Genomic DNA, 23,310 nt, shown 5'->3' on the forward strand with positions numbered 1-23,310 from the left:
AAGAGTGCCAGGAGCTGGGACCACTCCGGCTCATCGGGATGTCTGTCTGCCTTCATAGCACATCCAAACCAGTGGGCTCAACACTGGAGCCCAGAGCTCCAGCCCAGGAAAGCTTAATGTAGATATTGCCATAGAATGTCTTTCTTCCTTCAGTAGTGGTGATTCCAAGCTTCCACCCACAGCATGCTTTAATGACAGTACTGTGGAGGACAGTGACGCCCACAGTTTGGTACTAAGTCTGTTGTCAGCTCGCAAAGTTTCTCTCACAGAGTTTAGCTCAGCTATTTAGGGCTGATGAGATCATGCTGTTTAATAGACCAGAGACCACATACGGATGATTTACCAGCACTTTGCAGAACCACAGTTTGAAAATCGTTGAGCACAGCTAATCCCAGGACTTGATTCTGGCAGGTAAGATCGGTCACTGGAATTGCTCCTGTCTATGAGGTGCAAAAAGCCTTGACTAAAGCAGTATTTTCTGGATTTACTTCTGTAACACAGTTATGACTTCGCTGATGCCTGCAGTAATGTATGGGAATGAGAGAAAAAAACCAGCCATGATTACTACAGATCCTGTTTTTGGCATTGGTGCTTTCAGAAATGTACACTTGTTCAGTACCTGCTCTCAGTCAGTTTCTCTGAAGATATCTCTTTCCTGCAAGCCTCTGCTGTGCCTTGTCTATTAATGAATGGAGCTGTGAATTCCCCACAAGAAGAGATCTATCCCTCCTGTCTGAGTGGATATTGCTGGCATTGTACAAACACAAAACTATGGGAAATTACTGTGGTATTGGTGATTGCTCACAGCTCACTGAGAGTGTTTGGTCATGCTGGGTATTGAGAGAAGGGAATCTGGCTGGCCCAATTCTTTCTTGACAGCTGTCAGTGAGCCCCATGGATGTTTCTGCAGCAGGATCAGTGCAGGTACCTGTGCTCCTGCTGGTTTCCTTGCAGAGGTGTCAGGGCTGGGTGCATGTAAAGCCACACAGCCGCTGTGTTTGCCTAATGCTTCTCAGTGCAGATCCCAGCCAGGGCTCAGATTTGTGGCTGGGCTTGGAGCCTGCAAAGCAAAGGATTCAGAATTTGGACCGTGTCTGTCTGTGTATTTATATAATGACAGAAAAAGCAAATTCCTTACAAGCAAGTATGAGTCAAAACAAAAACACTGTGAAGGTCAGCTGAGCGCAGCAGTGAGATGATGTTATCCCAGCCACACATTCAACTCTTAAGCTGCCTGACCGGCCAGAAGGACTCCTGGGCAAAAGTCCTGAGAAGATGCCAGCTGGGAAACCACCCACTGACACCCAGCTGGCTTCTCAAAACAACTGGAGCCTCAGTGTTTGACACTCTGCTCCAGGCACAGCTGCAGGGCATAGCCCAGCCACAGAGCAATACCAAGGGCTTCTCATCAAGTTTTCCAACAGAAATACTGCACATGGGAAGCACTGTTATAAATCCCAATTGGTAAGGATTTCCTTTTTTAAATAAGATGAACAGCAACATAGTTAAGGCTAAATTTTATTATTTTTTTTCAAGTTAGCTGGCATAATATTAATCCAGCAAGTCAAACTATGTTTTAAGGCTTGGTTTTTTGTTTTTTCTTTTTTTTTCTATAAATGTATTGGTTAGCATCTCTCTTTCAGCCAAGATACTATAAACAATTCACAGACACAGATCCAACCCAGAGTTAATTAAGGCTGATCAAAGCTTATGTGCAGCCCTCAACTCCTAGTGTTGAGGATAAAAGCAGAGGTCTTTCTTAAGGATGTGGTGTCCTTGGAAATATATATCCCCTCCTCATTTTTTTGGAATTAATTTAATTTCATTGTAACCTCATGTCCATAACACCCTTCCATTAAGTAATAACAATCTTTATGCAATTCTTCTTGGAAAAGTTTTGAAACTGTCTGGAGGCATTCACCATAAATGTGTATTTCATTTTTAGAGATGTAGTAATGTGTTTACTGTAGCAATTTTGAGAAGTTACATTGCACTGTGATCACTTCTCTTGTAGGAAGGCTACAGCTTTGACCAGTACCATTGAGTTAGGCACTGTACTTGGATACAATCAATATCTGGAAAAGTTTCCAGGCTAAATGAACAAAACAAGCAGGAAATCCTGCGCACATTCTACTGATTGGATGTAGAGACATCAGGACTGAATCTAGAATTAAAATCTAAAGTCCTGGCAATAGGGCTCTCTGCCCACCCCCCACCCTTTCTGGGGCAAAGCCTCCACATGCAGCAGCCACACACTTGTGTTTTTCAGGTGAATGGGAACCAAACCCAGCAAGGGGAGGAGAATTTAGCAAACAGCAGCTGTTGCAAATAATTTGCAATTTGCATGCTACATATTTGTCATTCTGTTTAGAGGAAGCCAAATCGGTTAAAATCTGGACTTGCAGTAATACCTTTGTTTCTTCAGTGTCAGGCAGAACAAATATATTGGTCAGTGCCTCCAATATGCACCAGCTTTGTCTCTAAACTGGATTGTCTTTAATAGATAGAGACTCTTAGTGCAGAAGATAGAGCATTTTAGAGTCCCAGGTAACAATTTTAAGTTGTTTTAGTTCCTCACATTTACAGGAAGCATTACCAGAAGTCAATAACCTCTGCATTACCCCCCAACAGGTTCTAAACCATGCTCATCTTTATGACCTTCAGACTGTTCTGGGGCTAGAATATTTTTGTCCCTGAAGGGCTGTACACAGAGAACAAGCATTCTCTACTCAGGAGAGAAGTTTTGTCCATGAGGGAAGACTCTGGCCTGGAAAGGCTCTGTGCCCTATCCTTCAACAGGACAAATTCTCATGTGCAGTAGCCCAGAAAAGAGCTCTTTTGTGTTACACATGACTGTGTACCAGATGTTTTACCCTGAAAAGATGCAGATAAGGTTCTGTTTATGCTTATGTTGCAGGGCAACTTCTCATTATGTTGGTGTGATACAAAATTAATAATTTGGGCTGCAAATTAGTCCTCTCACAGAACTAGAAAATGGAAAATCCCATATCCAGCTTTGCTCATTACTTGTGAATGGGGCAGGAAACCTCTCCAAAGACACCCAAATTGAAATTCATACTCTATAGCATGGGTAGTTCCTCACAGTGGTTTTGTCATGTGTAGAGGTAACTCAGTACTCTATTCCTACTATTAAGATTTTGCAATATGCCCCTGAGGGCCTGATAAACATCCCCAGACTTGTTCCAACTAGCACATGGGACACTGAAGGTCATCTCTAGCCCAAAGCAGGGTTTCCATTTGGAAATGGAATATGATTTTGAACCGGGAACCCAGAAACAGAAGGACTTTAATTTCTATTGTTCTTAGCTTTCATTGGTCTTCAATTAGTCATACTGTCAAGAGAAAAAAAATATTATAGTAAAGTATAAAGTAAAATGTCAAATTTTATTTCCTGACAGGTTTTGTTGTTGTAATGGGAGCTGAACAAATGGGTAATGGGTAGAAGCCTTGTTACTAGAGAGACAAAAGTATTGGTGAACTTTGTGTCCTGCCTAAAAAATCACTCTGGGTTATGTGTCTACTATTTTATGCTCCTGTGTAGAAAAAAAAACCTTTTTTTCCTTAACTGTTGAAGAAACAGAAGTATTCTCCTCTTCCATGGGAAAAAAATAGAATTATTCCATCACATTGTTACAGAATATCTTAAGTGTTTAATAAATTGTAAATATTTCTTTTAGGCTACATGTGAGGAAGTAAAGCAACTCCTTCAGTTTGGATGAATTTGCATTTAGAAAAAGTGATTCTGGTATCTACTGAAAATAAGTGAAAAATCACTAGTGGAAACATGACACAATGAAGTGTCAGGTTTCAAATTTGAAATAGGAGAAAGTGCAATTTTTTTCAGCAGATTTTTTCCATCTAGATTTTTCAGGGAAGATAGTTTCTGCTGACTTCAAGATTAATTGCTGGGGGGTTTTTTCTGTTATAAATTACTTATTATCTATTAGTCCTCTCTTCCCCATAATCTGTGAGAAGAGTTCTACATACATGTGAATACTTCTGGCGTTTTAATTGGATATGTCTCCAGTGTGATACTGAAAGTCTCTCATTTAGCATCGGTGGTTTAACATCTTTTGGAGCAAAGTGAACTGATGACTTAATTAACTTCCACTTGGGCAGTTATCTGCTCTGGGAACCTGCAGGAAGTATTATTCTATTTGAGGGTGACAAATGAACATACATGAGGTACCACACGCCACCCAGTGGGAGATCTGACAAGAAACATAATTTATTTCATTAGTGGTGCCAAAATGAGCTTTCAAGCTGAAAACCTAAATATGTAGCAGCGTCTTAGAAGAGGAAACAGCATGGGCTTTGTTTGAAATAATTGGTTTTGTACAGTTCACAACATATATTTCCACAGGAAAGTCTAAGTTCTGTGTCAGTCTTCATCCATCATACTGTAGCTTCTAAGGTGTCAACCAAAGTGATGTATAAAATAAACGGTCATAAATACTTTTGGGTTTGGTAATACTTATCAATTAAATTCTGAAATATAGATTTAAAAGAAAATAACTAGTCTTGATTCAGAATTAACTTTGGGGTTTTAGAACATATTTATAATTGCTCTGAGTAGTGTAGATTTCAAAACATGGCTACAGTTTCCAACATCCTTGGCTTTCTTCAGATTTATTGTAATTTATAGAGTAAAAGTTAGTGGCAGCCTCTAATTACCCACAGAACCAAAGTTTCCTGAATGAAAACTTGAGATCAAAGGGCATGAATAATAGCCTTAAAGGCATCTCCCCTTACACAGGCTACTCTTAGCCCCTCTGCTGTCCTTTGGTATAAATTAAGCACCTTAGGATGAATAAAACATGAAGCACAGAAGGTTTAGATTTCACAGAAGATGAATGGTTGGATTATTGATGGGAAAAGGAGCATGGGAAAGTATAAACCACATAGATCTAAAAATTTTAAACTCTGTAAGCAATCACCTTTGCTTTAGTAATTTTTTAAAATTTATTTTTCATCATTTTGTTCAAATCGTTTCTGTTGATAAGGCAGCTGGGTTGTTCTGTGTCACTGAGCTGCACTTTTAAGAAAGCTCAGAAGCCTTTCACAGTTCATTCTGTTGATTTCAGTGGGCATATGACCAGGCCATAAAACCACAAGAGCAATCACTGGTTGTTAAAAACCATACAAGCACTTACATTCAATTATAATGAAAAAGGTGCATACCTCTTGTGTCTCATGAAACTCAGACTTGCAGGCTGTTTGATTCCTCTTATATATAGCATGAATCCAGTTCCTTCCTGATGTAAAGTTCATTGCCTTTCACTAGTGTTACACATGCTGAATTTAATTCATTTCATATCCCATGATGGTATAAACGTGCGTAACTGTAGGAATTAGGAAAATAGGAACAAAACCCTTTTAATGTACATGTTTACTCAAAGATTTTCCAGGATGAATGGGCATATGAGGCAAAAGCTGTGTATTTGTTTTGAATAAAATTCTGCATTTGTTTTCTATGAGGAGCATTTTCATTGCATAGAAGGAAAAAAGGAAAAAGGAAAAAGAAGGAAAAAAAAAGTAAAAAAGAAAAATCAGCAAGAGTTTTGGGAAATGGTAAAATAAAATGTTTCTCCATGAGCTGTGAAAATGGCTGACTCTTCATCTTGGCCTTAATTTGTTAAGAATCAAAATATTAACTTTCTGAAATCTGGACATTTCAGAAGTTATTTATGCACTGAAAGCAATCAATGATAGCAGTCAAATGCCCAAATTATTTTCCTTTGCAGACCAGAGAGATGTATATTATAATAATATCTCATTCAATCCTTTGGCCCAGCTATCAGGGCGGTCAAGCAAACCCAGGAAAAGGGGGTTCACATACTCCTTTGAACAAAGCTCATCTGGTTTCCAGGAAGTTGAGTCAGGCTTTGTCTCTCCTCTTAAGGCTGTTCCACGTTTTAGAATACAATTAAAAATTCATTGGCCTGGGAAGGGAACCCAAGTGTCTCACATCTCCTGGGATGGGTCTAACCCCTGTCTTATACAGTCATTTTCACGCTCTCTTGCTGTTTCAATAAATATTGAAGAATTTTATGCAAAACGAAAGACCCTCTGTATGAGCAACAGAGAAAAAATGCTTTCAAAGACTACTGAAGATTGTGATGGTTGCAGCAGCCTTGGGGAAGGGGGGAGTCCTGCCTTTGACCCTTGCCTTGAACCAGGAAAAAAGAGGCTTGAACCTCTCCCTCCTCATGTAGGTGTGTGCTTATTTTTGCAAACTGGATAAAAAAAATAGACAAACAAAAATGTGCACTGCAGAGATCTCGTACTAACTTTCTGGCTTTCCTGATTCCAAGTGTGGAAATAAACAAAACATTTAGAAAGCTGTAATGGCAAGGCTGGGGCTGTGTTTTGTTTTTTTTTCTGGGGCATGCTGGAATTTGGCATAAAATTTTTGTTTGCTTCAGTTTAGGCACAAAGTCTTAGAGTAACCTAACTAACACTTCTTCATATTAATATTTGTTTTTCTTTTAAGAAAATAAATGTGTAATCAACTAAAGAAATAGATCAAGAACATTTCCATGCTTTTTCTAAGCTTTTTAATTTTTTCTTTCTCAGATCCATTTATTTGAAGGAAGAGCTGTGAGACAAGGTTTTTTTTTTATTATAGACAAAAAATTGGGTTATTTTTCCCCTGTGAAGTATGACAAGAAGAAGTACCATTTTTCAAGTAATTTTAATCTTATCTCCTAATAGGTGTAGTTTTGCTTAAATTGTCAGGTTTCAGGAAAACTTTGAGCTTCCAAAGCTGATCCAAAGCCCTCTGAGTAGGTGACAGTCTTTCTGTTGACTTAAACTGTCTATAGAGGGGAAGTTATCTGAGTTAAAACCTACGGATTGAGAATTTCTGTCTGTGTAATCTGGTTTGTTAAGACAGAGGTTTCTAGGAAGGAGAGATATCTCTAAGTTATCTTAATATTGCAGAACTTTGATTAATTATGTTTTGAAGTAAGGATACTTTTATTTATTGTGCATGTTGTTTGAGTTTGTTTTTTTTCTCCCTGCTGTATTATGGATATAACATGTTGATGGTGAGGACACTGTAGAGGCCAATGAATTCCAATCAATGGGAATGCTCAGAAACCCTCAGTGGTCAAAGGGCTCTGGCAAACAAAGCCATTTTATAATGCATTGGCACAGACTTCACATTGCCCTGAGGAATAGAAAGGGTAGTTAGTTTAGGCAATCATGAAAAAATAAATCTCAAGGAGCAAATATTCTCACTTACAACAGTTTTCTGACAATAAGGCCATTTCTGAAGGGAAGGGAGTTCACAGGTCATTCTTATTAAGCACTTGACTGATTTATTTTAACACAACTCTCCTTTCTGCTGGAGCTGGGGGAACTGAGGTGTATTTTTACTCCAGAAAAGCCTGCTAATGCTGTGCTGGGCTGCTGAGTGGAAAGGGTGAGCATTGCTATCCCATCATATCAATTGCCAAATGCTCTGGAAGGGAGAATTCTCCAGCTTGAATCTACTCCCTTACTGATTCTCCCTGACCTCTAGAGTTTGCCAAGTACCCTTTTAGGAACAGTTAGGTGATAGCTGTGCTTGTCCTTGCAATCTGGATAACCTGTTCTCTCTCCTCACTGCACTTTACTACAATATGTATTTAAGAATAAAGAATGGCCCAATTCTCGCTCTAGAAGATGGCATTTTTAAATTTGCCTTAAAGCATTTGTGAAGTTTCTCAAAGCCAGACTGTACTGAATATTAAAAACATCATATGGGGTAATATTCCTCACTCATATTATAAAACATATCTTTTGGGACTGAAGCTTCGCTTTTAATTACATCATTACCCTAATTATCTTATTAACATACATCCCTTTATGGAAGAATAAAATAAAGGCTTTTTTTCTTTGCCCCCGCAGCAAGCTCATGATCAAATATTCGGAAACTGTTACACTAATCATAACCATTTCACTGTTAGCTCCCACTTTGCCCATCTGTTTGCCCATCCCCACTTGCTTCCTGCCACAGCCCCAGACTGTCAGCTCTCTGAGGCAGCTCAGTGTCTCACAGAGCTTTGCACGGTGCTTGTTCTGCCTGGGGTGCGTGGGCGGCAGAACTGTTATACTGATAGATTTGTTTTCCAGATTATCAGTAACATAATTGCATTATATTAAGTTGTAATATTTTTGCCAATGCATTTTCTTACCTTATAATCTTGGAGTACTGTGTAGCATCTCCAAAACAATTGGGAGCAGTAACTTATTTATTAATTAAACAGATTGATAAATAGCAACTGAAGCAGTTTGGGTACAATAAAGGCAAATGTTCTGTCCTTTAATGATAGACAATCATGAGTTCAACACATTTTGCAGAAATGAGATAGAAGACAATGAAAAGAGAATTTGATTATGTGTTGTCACTTCAATTCATTCTTCTCACTTCTCACAATTAGTTTAGGCCCTTCATCTATTCATGTCATCCATGCAACACTTCTATGCTTGTTGTTTATCACCTCCCTCTTTTATTCCTGCTTTGCAAATGGGAAATTTTTGCAATATTGCTTCAGAGGAAATTATAGATCAGACTAGACAGTCACACTTTTTTTTTTCTTTCATTTATAGCAAGAAGAAATATGAAATTGAAATGATTTGCCATATTCATCAAAGAGACTGTTGGGTTGAGACACTGGATGCTGGTTGCAGTAGTAAAGGAGTACAAGCTGAAAATATGATACAGCTGTGCAGATAGTTTCGTGATTATTTTGAAAAGCTGGCTATCAGCCCCATCTGACAGTCTGTGAACATGGCAAATAATTTAACATTCATGCTGCTCCTGTTTTGGCATTATATATATGAATCATGTAGTCACCACTTTCTAAACCGGTAGTAGATCAGAAAAGAGTTAATGACTAAAGTTTTGGTCATGACTTGTTCCATTGTTCCATAATAAAAAACATTGTATAATGAAATATCAAGGCATAAAGGACATTTGTGTCATGACTCATAGGTCATGGAGAGCTTTTTTTTTGGTATATCTTAAGGAGTTATTTCTAACTTCAGAAATTTCCTGAAGGGTTGATCAACTGCTGAATGCCAGGCATGGTACATGGATTCTTTTTTGACTCCATAGGTTTCTACACCCCCAAACAACCAGTACTATCACTTCTATCAGGTGGAAGAGACTATGCAAAGTCTTATTTCATCTATGCTTCAAAAGTTTATGGAAGATTTGCAATTAGATTTTCTCAATTAAAAAATAACCTGTTTATTATTTGCCTGAAGTTTGGGTTTGGGACTTTTTATGTGGCTGAAATATGTGAGAAGGAAAGCCCTCATTAAGTTAAGTGGTGAAAAGATGGTTTTTATCCTGATGGCTTTATCTTCTTTGCTCCAGCAAGGAGGTGGAGGCTTTTTGTTACACTTACACCATTTGTGTTAAGCAAGTTTGAGTGTGAAAATCCCCCTGTGGAGTACCACTCTTGATCCTAAATCCACCTGGGCACTCTGCTTATGTGCATGTCACTTTGGAGAGAAGCTGATAGCATAATTAGATGACATGCTGGGAGATTCTCAACACAGCAGTGAGCCAAATCCCCTCACCAGTTCTGCCTCCATGATTCAACATTTTCTCTGAGCATATGGGTGACCCCAATAGCTGTCTTGAGATGAGCTTCTCTCTATCAGCATTAAAATTTCCCCTCTTAGAAAATCATGAATGTTTGCTTATCTGAATTTTAGCTTTTGTTCTTTATGATGGCTGAACTAGCACAAGTTAAAAGCAGGGATTTGTGTGAAGACGGAGCTAAAGTTAGATTTAATGCCAAATAAACTCGGAGTTTTCAGGGCAGAGAAAGCACAAAAGGAGAGTGAATGCTGATCCAGCTATGGGAGACATGGCCTGTACCTCTGTGCTTTGCAATCAGATATGTCATAAGAGCATGAGAGAATATCACATTTACAAACACGGGCAGGAATAGGTTATCTCTATACCCATTAGTGCAATATCGAATTTCTTTCCTTATCTGTCCTAGAAAGGAGCAAACACAGTCCAGGTTCTTGAATGCATAGAGAACAAGGAGGTGGAAAATAGTGCCACCAGCCTTCCTAGATCCCATGGAAGAGATACCCTGCATTTTAGCTAAATCTTGTGAGCCACTGTACACCAGTCTCTTCAAAAGCGCTGTGGGAATTCAAATACTGTCTCACCACTACCCAAGTACTTGTCTGCTTATTTTGTCACACAAGGTTCCTAGCTTGCTTGCTGTTTGTGAAGAACACATGGATACACCTGCCAGACATTTCACATCAAAGGCATTGTAGAGCTTATGTTCCAAAGCAAATATACAACTGATAGCAAAACACAGCAATCAAAAGCAGACAGTTCTTCAATTTGATGTAATGTAAGAAACATGAATTTGTATGAACCACACTGATTTTATTTTTGTCTGCTACTGCTACACAAGAATATTCTTTTGATGATAATTTGAGCAAAGAAGAAGTCTGTTGAAACTTCTGTAGTCAGAATAGCAGGAATTGGATGACAGTTTTGGCTTGTGGAGTTGTTTGCTTGTTTGTTTTTGTTACTGGTGGCAACTGGAAATGTTCATGCTACTCAAAGTGACAGGGAAAATTTGTCAGCATTGTAGCAGTACCCACTGCCCCCCTCCATGAAGGAAAATATTCTCCTTATCCATCTGTGAAAATTCAGCTTTGATTGGAGATTTGCAAAGTCAGTTGTTTAGGATTAATAAAGTTACTAAGGATTGCATGAGAGGCTTGGAATCCTTGATTCAGACTTTACTCACCTGATGTACCCAAACTGTTTTACCTCTCTCTAAATAGAAATTTACCTGTCATATCTAGGATTAAAATAACTCTTGGGCCATACAGTAGACATTAGAAAGATTTTAACATAAATGGAAACAGCCTAAAATTTAAGGGATCACTTGAGCTTCCTGCTGTAGCAAATTCTGTGTCTGACTGGAAGGTTAATAAAAGGAAATAAGGATTTACGGCTTAGAAATTGAACAATTCTTTGAAGTTGTCTTTACATGAGGATTTTTTTTTAATTCACTAGTTAACTCTGTCAACATTTCCCTTCCAAAATATCATATTAGTGTGAAAATAACAAGGAAAAAAGCACAATAAGGCAAAGGTTTTATGACTGCAAAATTAATCTCCATAGAAATATGGAATTCCCAGGTGAAATGAGTAAGAAATCAATGAAAGTACTGAAGTGATAAAACACAATTGTCAGGGCAGGAGGTCTTGAAGTGCTATTTAGTCACTCTAGTGGGATTTTTTTTTGTCTGCACACAGCAGTCAGATGAATAAAGTTCTATACTATAGATGAAATGCAATTCATTTCATCTTCAATATGCTAGTTGATATATAGCTATCATACATACACACATTCAACTGAAACCAGATCATCTTCAAACACAGTTTTGAAACCCTGATTATACAGCAGGAGAATGAGGATGACATGGTTTAACCACAGCCAGCAACTAAGTACCAGGCAGCTTGCATGGCAATATTAAAAAAACACAACAATAAGTGTAAAGAAAAGAAAAAGAGAGAGAAAGAAAATCCAAGACACTGATGCACAATGGAATTGTTCACCACACACTGACCAATGCCCATCCCATCCCTGAGCACCTCCTGACCAACTCCTCCCAGTTTCTGTACTGGCCATGACCCTCCATGGTGTGGAACATCCCTTTGGCCACTCAAGTCAGCTGTCCTGGCCGTGTTTCCCCTCAGATTCTTGTGCACCTGCTCACTGGCAGAGCCTGGGAAACTGAAAAGTCCTGGATTTAGACTAAGAATTACTTAGCAACAACTAAAACATGAGTGTGTTTTCAACATTTATTCTCATACAGAATCCAAAACACAGCACTGTACCAGCTACTAAGTAGAAAATTAACTCTATCCTAGCTTTGTTATGTATGAAACCAAGACTGGGCAGAATTTTTTATTAATGATCTAAGGAAGCAAAAATAAGAGGTTATCAGTGATACTTCACAGCAGGATAAAAGCTCCAGTTATGTGAACTGCAGAAGTAACAACCTGAGCAAGTACTTTTCATGTGTTTCCAAAACAGTTGAGATGATGATGGAAGTAGCATATTAGCATATTTTAGACTCTTGGACTAAATGCCATTTTATTAAAAGATAAATGTAGCTTGATATGACAGTGAATAAAAGGCCTAAGAACATCATATAAACCAACTGCAGCCATTCTGGGAGAGATGTTTCTTTCTAAATTTAGTGGCTTGAAGATTCATTCTCAGGAATATCAGAGGCAAGAGTCTACTACCAGTAATATTAATCAGTGAGATTTAAAGAAGCAGAAACTGATTCATCCTGCACCAAGAAGTTTATCCTGGTGATGTTAATTCTACAGAAAAAACAACTGGGAAAACAAATTATAGAGAGTTTGCTAGGGAAGTCAGGGTAACATTTTTCAAATGTTTTCAGAAGCAGTACTAAATATTTCTAAAGTTATCAAGGGTATAGGGAAATTTTTTAGATAAGATTAAATGGGTTGTCTGGGAGACACTTAGATATTTTTATTTTTGTGTTGCCCTGGTTCCTTTATTGCTGATCTTTTAACTATGACCTTGAGTTTGTTAATCTACTTATTTATACTTTTCTTAAAACTCACTCTCAGATGGGAAAGAGATGATAAATTACATTACCACCTCTTTTATAACTTTATTACTGCTGTATTCCTTCAAAATTGCCCAGAGTTCAGCTATTTGAGTAAACTGCATCATTTAGCTCCGATGTTTTAAACTGAGAAGTAGTGCTTCTATCAGATGCCATGTAAATTTAGCAATAGCTCAACATACACATGAAAAGACTTACTGAAAACATAGAATCTCATTTCTTCTTTTACCAGCAAAACATTAAAAACATCAAAAATCATCATTAAAATAATTCAGAGTTTCAAATCTGTATAACTTATCTTTATTAATATTTTATTCATTAGTTGTAAGTGATCTGATATGACCAGCAGCCTTGACATGCTGCCCCAGAAAACTTTGTGGCTTCCCATTGGGACCATCAGTCCCATTTATTTTTGGTTGTGCCATGCCCACAGGTTTCACTGTGTCAATTTTCTGCAACTCTTACTCAAGTGACACTTCCTTAGGGAAAATGACCTTTTCAAACATTTCCCCAAGAATTGTAAAGACATTACCCTTTCTCTAAAGTTTGTGTCAGTTTGGTTGTACAGTTTCACCCAAACTATGCCACTGGTGACTGTCTAAGTCTCACAACATATTCTCATTTCGTTTTAATAAAATGCTCATTTCTCTTGGAGGCACCAGGTCAAACCAAGTTTGTATTTTTTCCTGTCTCTACTTTTACAGTTGGGTCTGACAGCCTATTAATGTCTTCTATTCCCTCTGGAACAAATAACACTTCATGGCAGACTCATCACAGCACTCCACAAATTAGTCATGCTTAGCATTGTTAGGAGCATGGTTCCACAGGTTTTTTATTAGTTTCGGAGGTTTTGGGGTTTCAGTTTGGGTTTTTGGGTGTTGTTGGTTTTTTGGGGTTTTTTTTGGCTCCATTTTCTTGCTTACCTATAACATTAGGGATAACATCAATTGGGGGTTGCATTCTACACCTGTAATGAAACCACTTAAAATAAAATTAACTAAATTCTGTCAGAATTTACTGTGCAGCAGGTTTCTATTAGATGTAGAGCTGGTTTGGCAAAAAATTACTTAGCACATGTGGCTACATGTTCAGCTGCAGTATTTTCTGTGAAAATCATCTCTTGAGAGTCAGAATTATATTCTAACACAAGCATATTTATCCTTACCAGATTAAGCAATATTATCTATTTGTGTTTTCCTTCAAGGTGCTGGTTTTCCTTTATCATTAGCAGGAATTTATTACTTTCACTGAGTTTTGGCTCATGTGGTAATCCCTGACAGTGTTTTTTACTTCTCTGTTCACTTTGGGTTGTTATAAAATATTTTTGCCCTTCCTCTAAGGTGTTTTTGGACCCTCAGACGACTTTTATGTATTGTTTTTAGTACATATATTCCTGTAACACCCTAGAAATTGTGAGGTTGTTTCCTTTAACTGAAAGCCCATCTAGAACTGAATGGTGTCCCTTGCAAAGCTCTTGGAAAATTCTGATCCTACCATCCTATGCTGGGAACTTGGATCAGGTCCCACAGGTCTATCTCAGATGTAGTTCTGGCAATTTCAGTCCTCACCTATCCCAAGACCTGAGTTTGTTCATGTGTTGGAAACTCCATAACTTTTAGACATCGTTCCACTGCATGTTTGCCCAGACAGCGCTACTGTAATTAATCAGTATTTTCTTTTTTGTAGTTGTCTTTTTCCCTTTTTTATCAGCTTGACCACATAATTCTGTATCTGAAAAACTAATCATTTTCAGCTTCTCAAATACTGGAACAGTTTTCCAGACCCCCATCTGATAGCAATAAATAATGACTGAATGATTTCATTATAGAAGGGCATACAGAATTAGAAAGAATGACTTGAAGCTTCTTATTTCCATTGCTTGAGGTCAATGCCTTCTTTTGAGCAGACTGAATCTGAGTTTTGGTTAGTAGTTACTGTGGTTAGTATGCTACATGAGCCATTGCTGATCATTTTCAATCACACTACTGTAAGTAGACTTTGCCAGAGCCCTTCTTAGAATTTTCATTAAAAAATGAGATTACTGCTTTCTGGCACAGTAGCTATTTATTACTGTGTCTTTTAATAAACCTATCAGCTTTAGAATCTCTTTAAACTTCTCTTTGATAGTCATTAGATTTTCTCTGTACAGTTTAACTTAGTTAGGAACATTTATCACAAATTTCCTGGTATGATTTAGCATTGAGAAGAACTTGGAAAGCTTTATGTGCCATCAGGCACTTTAGTGATGACTTCGGCTTCATAATAAAGTGCACATATAGCAAATTATGTTAAGATCTAGTTGTGCTAAGATATGTTATGTCTGATTATGAACATTCAGATTTGGGACACAATCTCTGTTTCTTTTCAAAATTCCAACAGTTCAGAGCTGTTAGTTGTGGCTAATGTTTTGTTTTGCTTTTCTAAAGCAAATATGACTTGGGCAGGCCCTAGTATTGTCTATAGCATGGATGTACAACTTGTACTATATAAACCAGCTATGTACAGCCTAAAGAAATATATCATTTAGTCCCTGGACCCTTTATATATTTTCTCTTTTCCAGGATAAGCTGGTAAAAGTCCAATGTGGATTTCCCAGATGATGCACTGGCCCAGGTCTCTACCTTCCTCAAGAGTCTCTTAGGTCATTCTCTCTGTCACATCATTTACTATGTGCATAATGAATGTAATTACTTTTTTAGAAGCATTCTGTAAATCCATTTTTGGTCAGGAAGGCCAGTTTTAATGAGAGTGCACTGTGCTTTGGTTCTGCACTTACATAATAAATCTGATATTCCTGGGAAGAGTGTACAGTATATCTGGAGAACAAGCACAGCAAACCAAGGCCTCTCATTGCTCATCTTTCAGGAGCAGGTGCTACATCAGCTCAGGGGTGACAGGGACATATATTCAGATACACCCAAGAAGAAAGCAGGGGAAGCAGGCAGAGAGCTCCAAGAATGCCACCTCCTCAAAAGACCAAATTTTCTTGGAATTATTCTTGCAAGGGTATAGGGGAATCATTCCTTTTTCAATAAAATTTGATTTTTACTACCCCATGCCTCTCTGGGGAGGAAATAATGCCCCAAGACTTAGAAACCAAAATATATGAACTCTGATATCAGTGTTGATTATTCTGCTAAAGTTAAAAATATAATTTCCTTCCATGCTTACATTGAAAAATCCTTTGTTATAGATTTATTAAAATTATCAAATTAAAGTTTAAAAGTTTTGTGCTTTTGCTCAGATATACATGTTCAAATGATTTCTAAGTGTCACTTTGTAAGGAGGGAACATTTAACATGAAGCCAATTTAAGAACTCTTCCGTCCTAAGTTTACCCCCACCCAGATTTATTCAGCTACTGGAGCTGTACTGCTCCAGTATAGTTATTCCAGATTTCTTTGGCTCCACTGCTGCACATGACTGCTTTATGTCATGGGATTTAGGGTATAGGTAAATGCAATACACAGAATATTCAGGGCAGCTTCAGAAGCTCCATGGTGGCTGGGAGGTAGCCTTTACCTCTATCCTCAAAAATTAGAGGTGACTGAGAGGGAAGGAGGCATGTTGGATAATGATGACACTATTTATCACAACTTTGATTTTCTTTCTGGTGTTTTTGGTCTCCTTTTCAGGTATTGCAGTTTCCTGTTAAGGCTACTACTCTTGTATATGGCAGGTGCATTATTTCTCCTGAGAGTAAATAGGATCAACCTTCTAATCCTGCTATATTTTATATCCATATCTCAGACCTTTCTCCACATACAAATGAACAGAGTATCCATTTTTCAAGTAAAATTGTAACACAGATTTTACTCAAGTAATCAGGTTTCCCTGATGTACATTATTAGTTACTATTTTTCATTGTATTAAGACACAGAAATGCCACCTGATAGTAGTGTTCTTTTTTGTTACATTTACATAGTTCACAGCAAATAGTTCACACAGCGTTTTGCTCTGCTGCTAAAAAGATGCTACAGAGAATATATCATATGCATTCTAAACACAGGGAACTAAAGGCTGAAATTCATACAAAACTCTTTAAAATATAGTGACTAAATACATATTGGTACTTAAAGAACTTTATTTGTTGTGAAACAGCCCAGGTTCCAAAGGGTGTTGGAAGGAGATTGTTCTTTATTGTTGATTTTTTTTAACTATCTGCCTTCCCAGAGCTGAAGGCTGTTCACCTCTGGTCAGTAGAAACACAGAGCAGAAACAGAAAAGCTGTGGTAACAGTAGGAAGAGAGAATCTAGACATGATTTTTCTTTTCTCTTGAACTGCCTCTTCATGCTTCTGAGATATTGGGGAAATATTTTTACTTTTGAATAATAAGTGAAATGCAGTGTGTGAAATGTTCATCCTAAAAACAAATTCAGTTAACCTAGGCTAGTTTTTGAAAGGGAATTTATTACTCACTGAAGAATAACATCCTTTTAAGTATGTAGTAAGGAGCAACAGAAATACAGATAGAAGTGTAAACACTAAATCTTGTCCCATTCACTAAGTGTGGATACATCACCTTCTGCTAATACAACATAAGAGGGTGTTTAGGCTTGTGCAGTTTTTGTTTCTCCTTTGACGATCAGTGTTATACAGATTTTTTTGTAGTGTGAATTGTTGTCACAGAAAAAGCAGAATTAAATCCTTTAAATTATAAACTCCATCTGCCTTGGCCACAGTCTTTAGCTGACTGATGATCTGTAACCCACATTATTGACTGTTCTGAGCTGAAGTTTGTGTTGCTTCTTTATCAGTACATTAACCTGTCCTGCTCCAGACACTGCTGATATTCTGCTTTACATATGTGTAACAAAGACTGCCTTCTGAATGAGAGGTGTCCCAACATAAATTGCTTAAATTAAATGGCAGCTTGTCCACTACCTCTCAATTGATGTGAAGGAGGCAGAACCCTCCTTTTCTCTCTAACACTATTTTCTTGGTTCCTGAAATCAGCTTTTATCTGATGCTAACTGTAGTAGTAAAAATTCCAAGTCGGAAGTGGATCACAGCCAACTCTTCCACTTGTGCATAAGAGAAGTATACCATTAACTATGTCTCCTGAAGTTATTTATCTCATGCAAGCAAATGAGTTCAAAGCCTTCCATTTACTGTTATATGATTGTAGATTTCCGCTGTCAGGTCTTCACCGGCTAAAGCTGGGTTCTTGACAGGGACAGAAGCAGAGTTTGCAGTCCAGTATGGCCCACAAATATAGGTTTTTTGCAAAATATGGCAGCAGCAGAGATACGAGGTGGAACAATGTGTAAAATACTCACATTGGTTTGAGTTTATAGCATCTTATGTGAGAATTTCTCCATCTCTGTTGTTCCCATCATCTGTCTCTTTCAGACTTTTTTCTCTTACAGAATGTACAGGATATAGTAGAAATATCAGCTTGATGCCATTACAAATCACAACATTCTCCAGAAAGAGCTTCAATTTATTTTCCCACCATTTGGTCTCTGAATTTAGAAAGATAGGTTTCAGGGATTTTTATCCATTGCTTTCTGCATCATCTTCCCTTCTGCTTCTGATGAGATCTCCAGCTAGACTCCTCAGTGATGGGTAAATTGCTTCTGCACTGTGCTGCATTGACAGGAGTAAGGCTTCAGCAGTGAATAGATACTGTGCAGTGAAGGCAAAAGAAGTGGACCCAGAGGTGTTTGTTTTTTGCACTAGTGGCAGAGGTATGAGCTCACACATTTTTACCACTGTAAAACTAAGCACACGCTGTGTTCACATAGTCAGATGATGCATAACAACTCACAGCCACACAGCACTTGTACCTCAGCCCTACAGCCTAAGCCTCAAAACATGCAACCTGCTGAGCAGCCTTAAGATGTTCCATATTGAGAAAAATCCCCTATATATAACTATCCATGTACTAAGCTACCTGTTCTGCTCCCCAGGCTGTTTCCATACACCCACAGCTGTTCCCAGGCTGGTAATATTAGTCCCATTAAAGCTTGATGTTCAAAGGAACTTGCTACACCCCACTTACCATGAAAAAATGCTCCTGATGGCCTTGAAGGCAATTCCATTCCCTAAATCTTTCCATGTCTTGCTCTAACCTCAAATTAGCTTTGAATAGGCCTTTGGTGCTCCAGCTTGCATGAATTATAGTATCATAGAATGGTTTGGGTTGGGAGGGACCTAGAAGATCATCTAGTTCCAACCATCCTGCCATGGGCAGAGACCCCTTCCACCAGGCTGCTCAAAGTACTATCCAACCTTACCTTGAAGTGATCTGAAAACTTCTGTGAGCAACCCATTCCAGTGCCTGACCACTGACATTGTAAAGAATTTATTTCTAATATCCAACCTGAATCTACTTTCTTTCAGTTTAAAGCCATTCCTCCTTGTCCTATCACCACACATCCCTGGACAAGTCCTTCTCCAGTTCCCTTTAAGTACTGGAAGGCTGCAATAATGTCTCCCTGGAGCCTTCACTTTTCCAGACTGAATGACCCCAATTCTCCCAGCCTTTCTACATAGGAGAGGTGCTACATCACCCTAATCATCTTTATGGCCTTCCTCTGAACCTGCTCTAACAAGTCTGTGTCCTTGTGCTGAGGACCCCAGAGCTGGATGCAGCACTCCAGGCGGGGTCTCACAAACCCCACACAAGGAAATTTACAAATGCAAAGGAAAGGTTTCTACAGAAGGTACCAGAAGTCCATAGAGAAATATGTTCCTTGCAATTTTAGATATTGAAAGGAAGACCCTTCCTTATTTGTCTGCTTGCATATAGAGACCCCATAGGACAGAATATTAAATGGCTTAATTACCCAAATTTAAACCCACAATTAATGCTTTCCAAGAGGTTTCCAAAAATGGTAGTTAACTTTATTTGGCTCCAAATGTAACATTCTATGAAAAACAGTTTTTAGGACACACATTATTGCAAATTCAGGATCTTTTAATTTGGTTCAGATGGAGGCATTCAGAATTAATACATACTTTTGAAGATGATGGTACATATTGCACAAGAGCAGATGTGTCAAGGGGATCTATGTAATACATTTCTCAACTGCCAGCAAGAGGATGTTAATGATATGATTGTCAGCAAGTAAATTGTTTTAATGTAGCTGCTCAGGGACTTTTACCTGTAACATTGTAGGTACAACCATTATAATGATAAGAAAGAAAAATGCTTGAAATAACAATAAAAGTAACAATGACAGCATCACTTTAGGTATCTTTATTCCACATGGTAGAAAAATATAAGATCTTTTCTAGATCACACACACATAAAAGATCTAGAATATTTTATAGCACAAATCAGAGCAAGATAAAATTGAGGTCAAATGTGCTCAAATTGAGGAAGAAATAGCATGCACAAAACTTCCAAACTATTTCCTAGTTTCCAGACTTGAAAATGGTAGAGAAGAACATGTGGAAATTACAGAACCACTTTTATTGCTTTTAAACAACACAGTTTAATTGGTTTGATATAAACATTGGAGCATATCTCAACTATGAGCAAAGCAGCGTACTCAATCATGTTACTTTTAATGGAAATAGTCTTGAAAATAGATCGCATAAGGAACATTTTTCATAACGACTGGTCTAGCAAATCACGCAAGCACAACTAGATAAATAAGGTAATGTGTCCTGCCACTTGTAACTTAATCCTCCAGTGTATTTCATTAGAAGGATCTTAATTTTCATCTGAATGTCTCCTCCTTAACAAGAATAAGACCAGAATTTGGCTGGAGCCCAGATCAATTTCATGCAAAAACAACAGTAACAGTCTCAAACTTTGCCTTCCCAGTAATTGGACTTTACAATATGTTAAAAAAAAAGAGGAAACACACAAACAAGCAAACAACTTAATCCCTGTCCTAAGCTATACTTTGAAACTTTTGTTTCAGGAGTCTTGAAAATGCGATCAGTGAAGAAATACAGCTTTTGAGGTAGCGACTGTTTCAGATACAAAATGTTGGAAGAGATTAGTGAAATAGCTTTTGCATTTTTCATGCTGATTCCACTGGAGATGTGCTGAAAGCCATAAAGATATGCTTCTTTCTCCAACTCATTTATTTCACATATACAATAATTTGCGGTCAATAAATCTAGGATGGATTTGCATGGTAAGGCATTGGTGTGGCAAACAGAATGGATAATAACTTTATCCATAATGTGGTTGCAGTATTTTTATAATCAGTTTTGTAATGTGATATTACTGGAAAGTATCATCAACCAGTGCTCAATATGAAACAAAGTTTTCCAAAGCAACACATGCTATGCACTAATTCATGTCATCAGAGATCCATCTTCTGGTCTGTGAGACACATCTTTCTTGTGCACACATCTTGTGTGCACACGGCTTTCATGGAGATGATAGCACAGAGAAATTCACTTTAACAGTTCTAGAGCTGGGCACTCCAAATGGATCATTTTAACATAGCAGGACATCTTAATGAGAAGAAAATAGTTCCTTCACAGGCCAGAGTTCTCTTGATTTTGCAAGATAAAACTTGTGGAAACTTCTATGATCTTTAATGAGAAATAACAACTTTAAAATAACTATTGCAGTAGAAACTATTAACAAAATATTAGTTTACTTCTTTCACGTGTTCATTTGTATGTTCAGTGTCTTACAAAAAGCAGAGTATTTACATTAAGAAGTCATGTCTTTAGAAATATCTGTTATAGAAGAAAACATTGAAATTCAGTCCTTTAAACAAACCAGAGTTTAATTTTTGTTAAAAATAATTTACAGTTCAAATCTCGTTATAATGGTCTACTTAAACATGAAACTTTGAGATTCTAGAAATCTTGGTCCTGCATCCAGCTGAGTTAGTCAGCTGGCTTAAGTTTAAGCACAATCTTCAATTTTCAAATGCTATCAGCTGTCAAGAAGGTAAGGTTTAGTTTACGCAGCATCTGAAAACCTGCTTCCCTGGATACCTATTCGTCCCAGAGGTCCTTCCTTGAAGTTTGAAGTGCGCTAGAGAAGGAAACTTGGCTCTCCCTGATTCTGGATTGTGCTGTCTGTCCTACTCTTTACAAAATTTCAACACACATGGGCACAGATCCAGCAAACCATGTGCATAATTTGAAACCCATGAATAACTCCAGTTAAAGCTGCCAAAGATGGTAGGATGAACAGAGAAACCACTGAATTTCAGAACAAAAATACAGGATGAAACTGTATCCTCAAATATAAGACTGCAAACTTTAGAAGGGTGTTCACTCAGCACTTGTCAAGTAGGATGTTGCTTTTCAAGTTATTCACATAAATCACTATGGTATCTGAAATTCATAGAACAATTCATGAGAAATATATTTGCATTTGATTTTCCTTTCCTTGAGCTTCTGTTTGTTGAGACTTTTAACTCCTGTGGGAGACTGGACTTAACTGTATATGTAATGTTTTCTTCTTCAACAAAATCATTAGGCTTGTATCACAAAGCATTGGGCAGAAAGTGGAAATATTTTTAAAGGTCAAATCATAAAACTGTAAAGTCTGGAGGAATTTATCGCTAGGGAGTTATACCAAGTGTACCACTCCCTTGTATGAAAACTTAATTGATGTCACTTGGTTGAAATTATTATCTCTTGAGACAAAATTTGATATGACGTTATGTAAGATATCAGAGTAAAAGGCATTTCTTGGATCAGATTTTAAGCCCAGCTTGTAGAATCACAATTGGTCATTGTAAAAATGATTATTATATCACAACCAGAGGATTATGATGTCAGGTGGGGAATAAGAGCAGAAGCAGATAAATTCTTAAGAAACAACAGTGATTCTGTTTTAAAACACTGTCTTCAGAAAAAAAATGACCTAGAGAAAAGAAGTACAGGGAAATAAACTGCACAGAAGAACACTTGTTTCCAAATAAGATATTTCATAAGTTGTCCATAAGGTGACAGCTGTTTTTTCAAGCACCACATTCTGCTCTCTGTTACATCAGTGTGAATCCAGAGGAATTGCATTTGAATTGTTTTGCTAGGGAACGACATCAGGGTAACAGTAAAATTTGTCTTTAATACACTTTCTCAGAAATAGAACCCATTTATTCTAGAGAAGGGAGAATTACCACACATCATATGATGTCATGTATCATTCAACACTTTGGAAGAAAAATGGGAAGCAAGATCCATTTGAAGTACATGAAGTATGCTGTTTTTTTCCTATTATCCTTCCAAATTTCACAATTTATTGTGAAAGTCCCTGTTGCTGAAGCACAAAATAGACCTTTTGGGCACAAGGCAGCTCTCCGAAGAGTCGGGTCTGCCACCACAGTAAAACCTTTAAGGACACTAATTCTAGGCTTAGGCACACTATTAGCCACATCACAGAAGAAGTTTAAAGGCTCTTTACCAGCTAAAATGGTGTGTTTAGAACAAAATTGTCATTGGCAAACTTAAATCTGACATGGAACATTGCTGCAAATGGGTAAAGACTGAGTTTTTGCATGCATCACATTTTGCAGTTTCATGTCAAGTAACCTTCCTGGAGTGAAGTTAACTTTGTCCTGTGGTGGAGGGGGGGAGGAGCAGTGAGGTTTCAGTCACTAAAAGCAAATGACAAGTAGCTTCAGAACCTAAGAACTCACACACTGACCTGCTGCCTTCATTTGTATTCAACAGATGCCTCCATTTTTTCCCCCTCACTGCCTAGTCTGCGCTG

General features: G+C 37.8%; 1 protein-coding gene across 2 annotated transcripts in view; it reads left to right on the forward strand.

Annotated features, from left to right (window-relative positions):
* Positions 1-1,236: 1,236 nt before the first annotated feature.
* SEMA3A (semaphorin 3A) overlaps positions 1,237-23,310 on the forward strand; it is a 194,063-nt gene continuing 171,989 nt past the window's right edge. The window contains exon 1 of one of the 2 annotated variants that reach the window (XM_086886607.1): positions 1,237-1,464. The gene's annotated coding sequence lies outside the window, so the exon portion shown is untranslated. The remainder of the gene's footprint in view (positions 1,465-23,310) is intronic. The other variant, XM_086886609.1, reaches the window with a different exon arrangement.

Source organism: Cyanistes caeruleus, chromosome 4 (assembly GCF_971803275.1).
Source record: "Cyanistes caeruleus chromosome 4, bCyaCae1.hap1.1, whole genome shotgun sequence".
Taxonomy (NCBI): Eukaryota; Metazoa; Chordata; class Aves; order Passeriformes; family Paridae; genus Cyanistes; species Cyanistes caeruleus.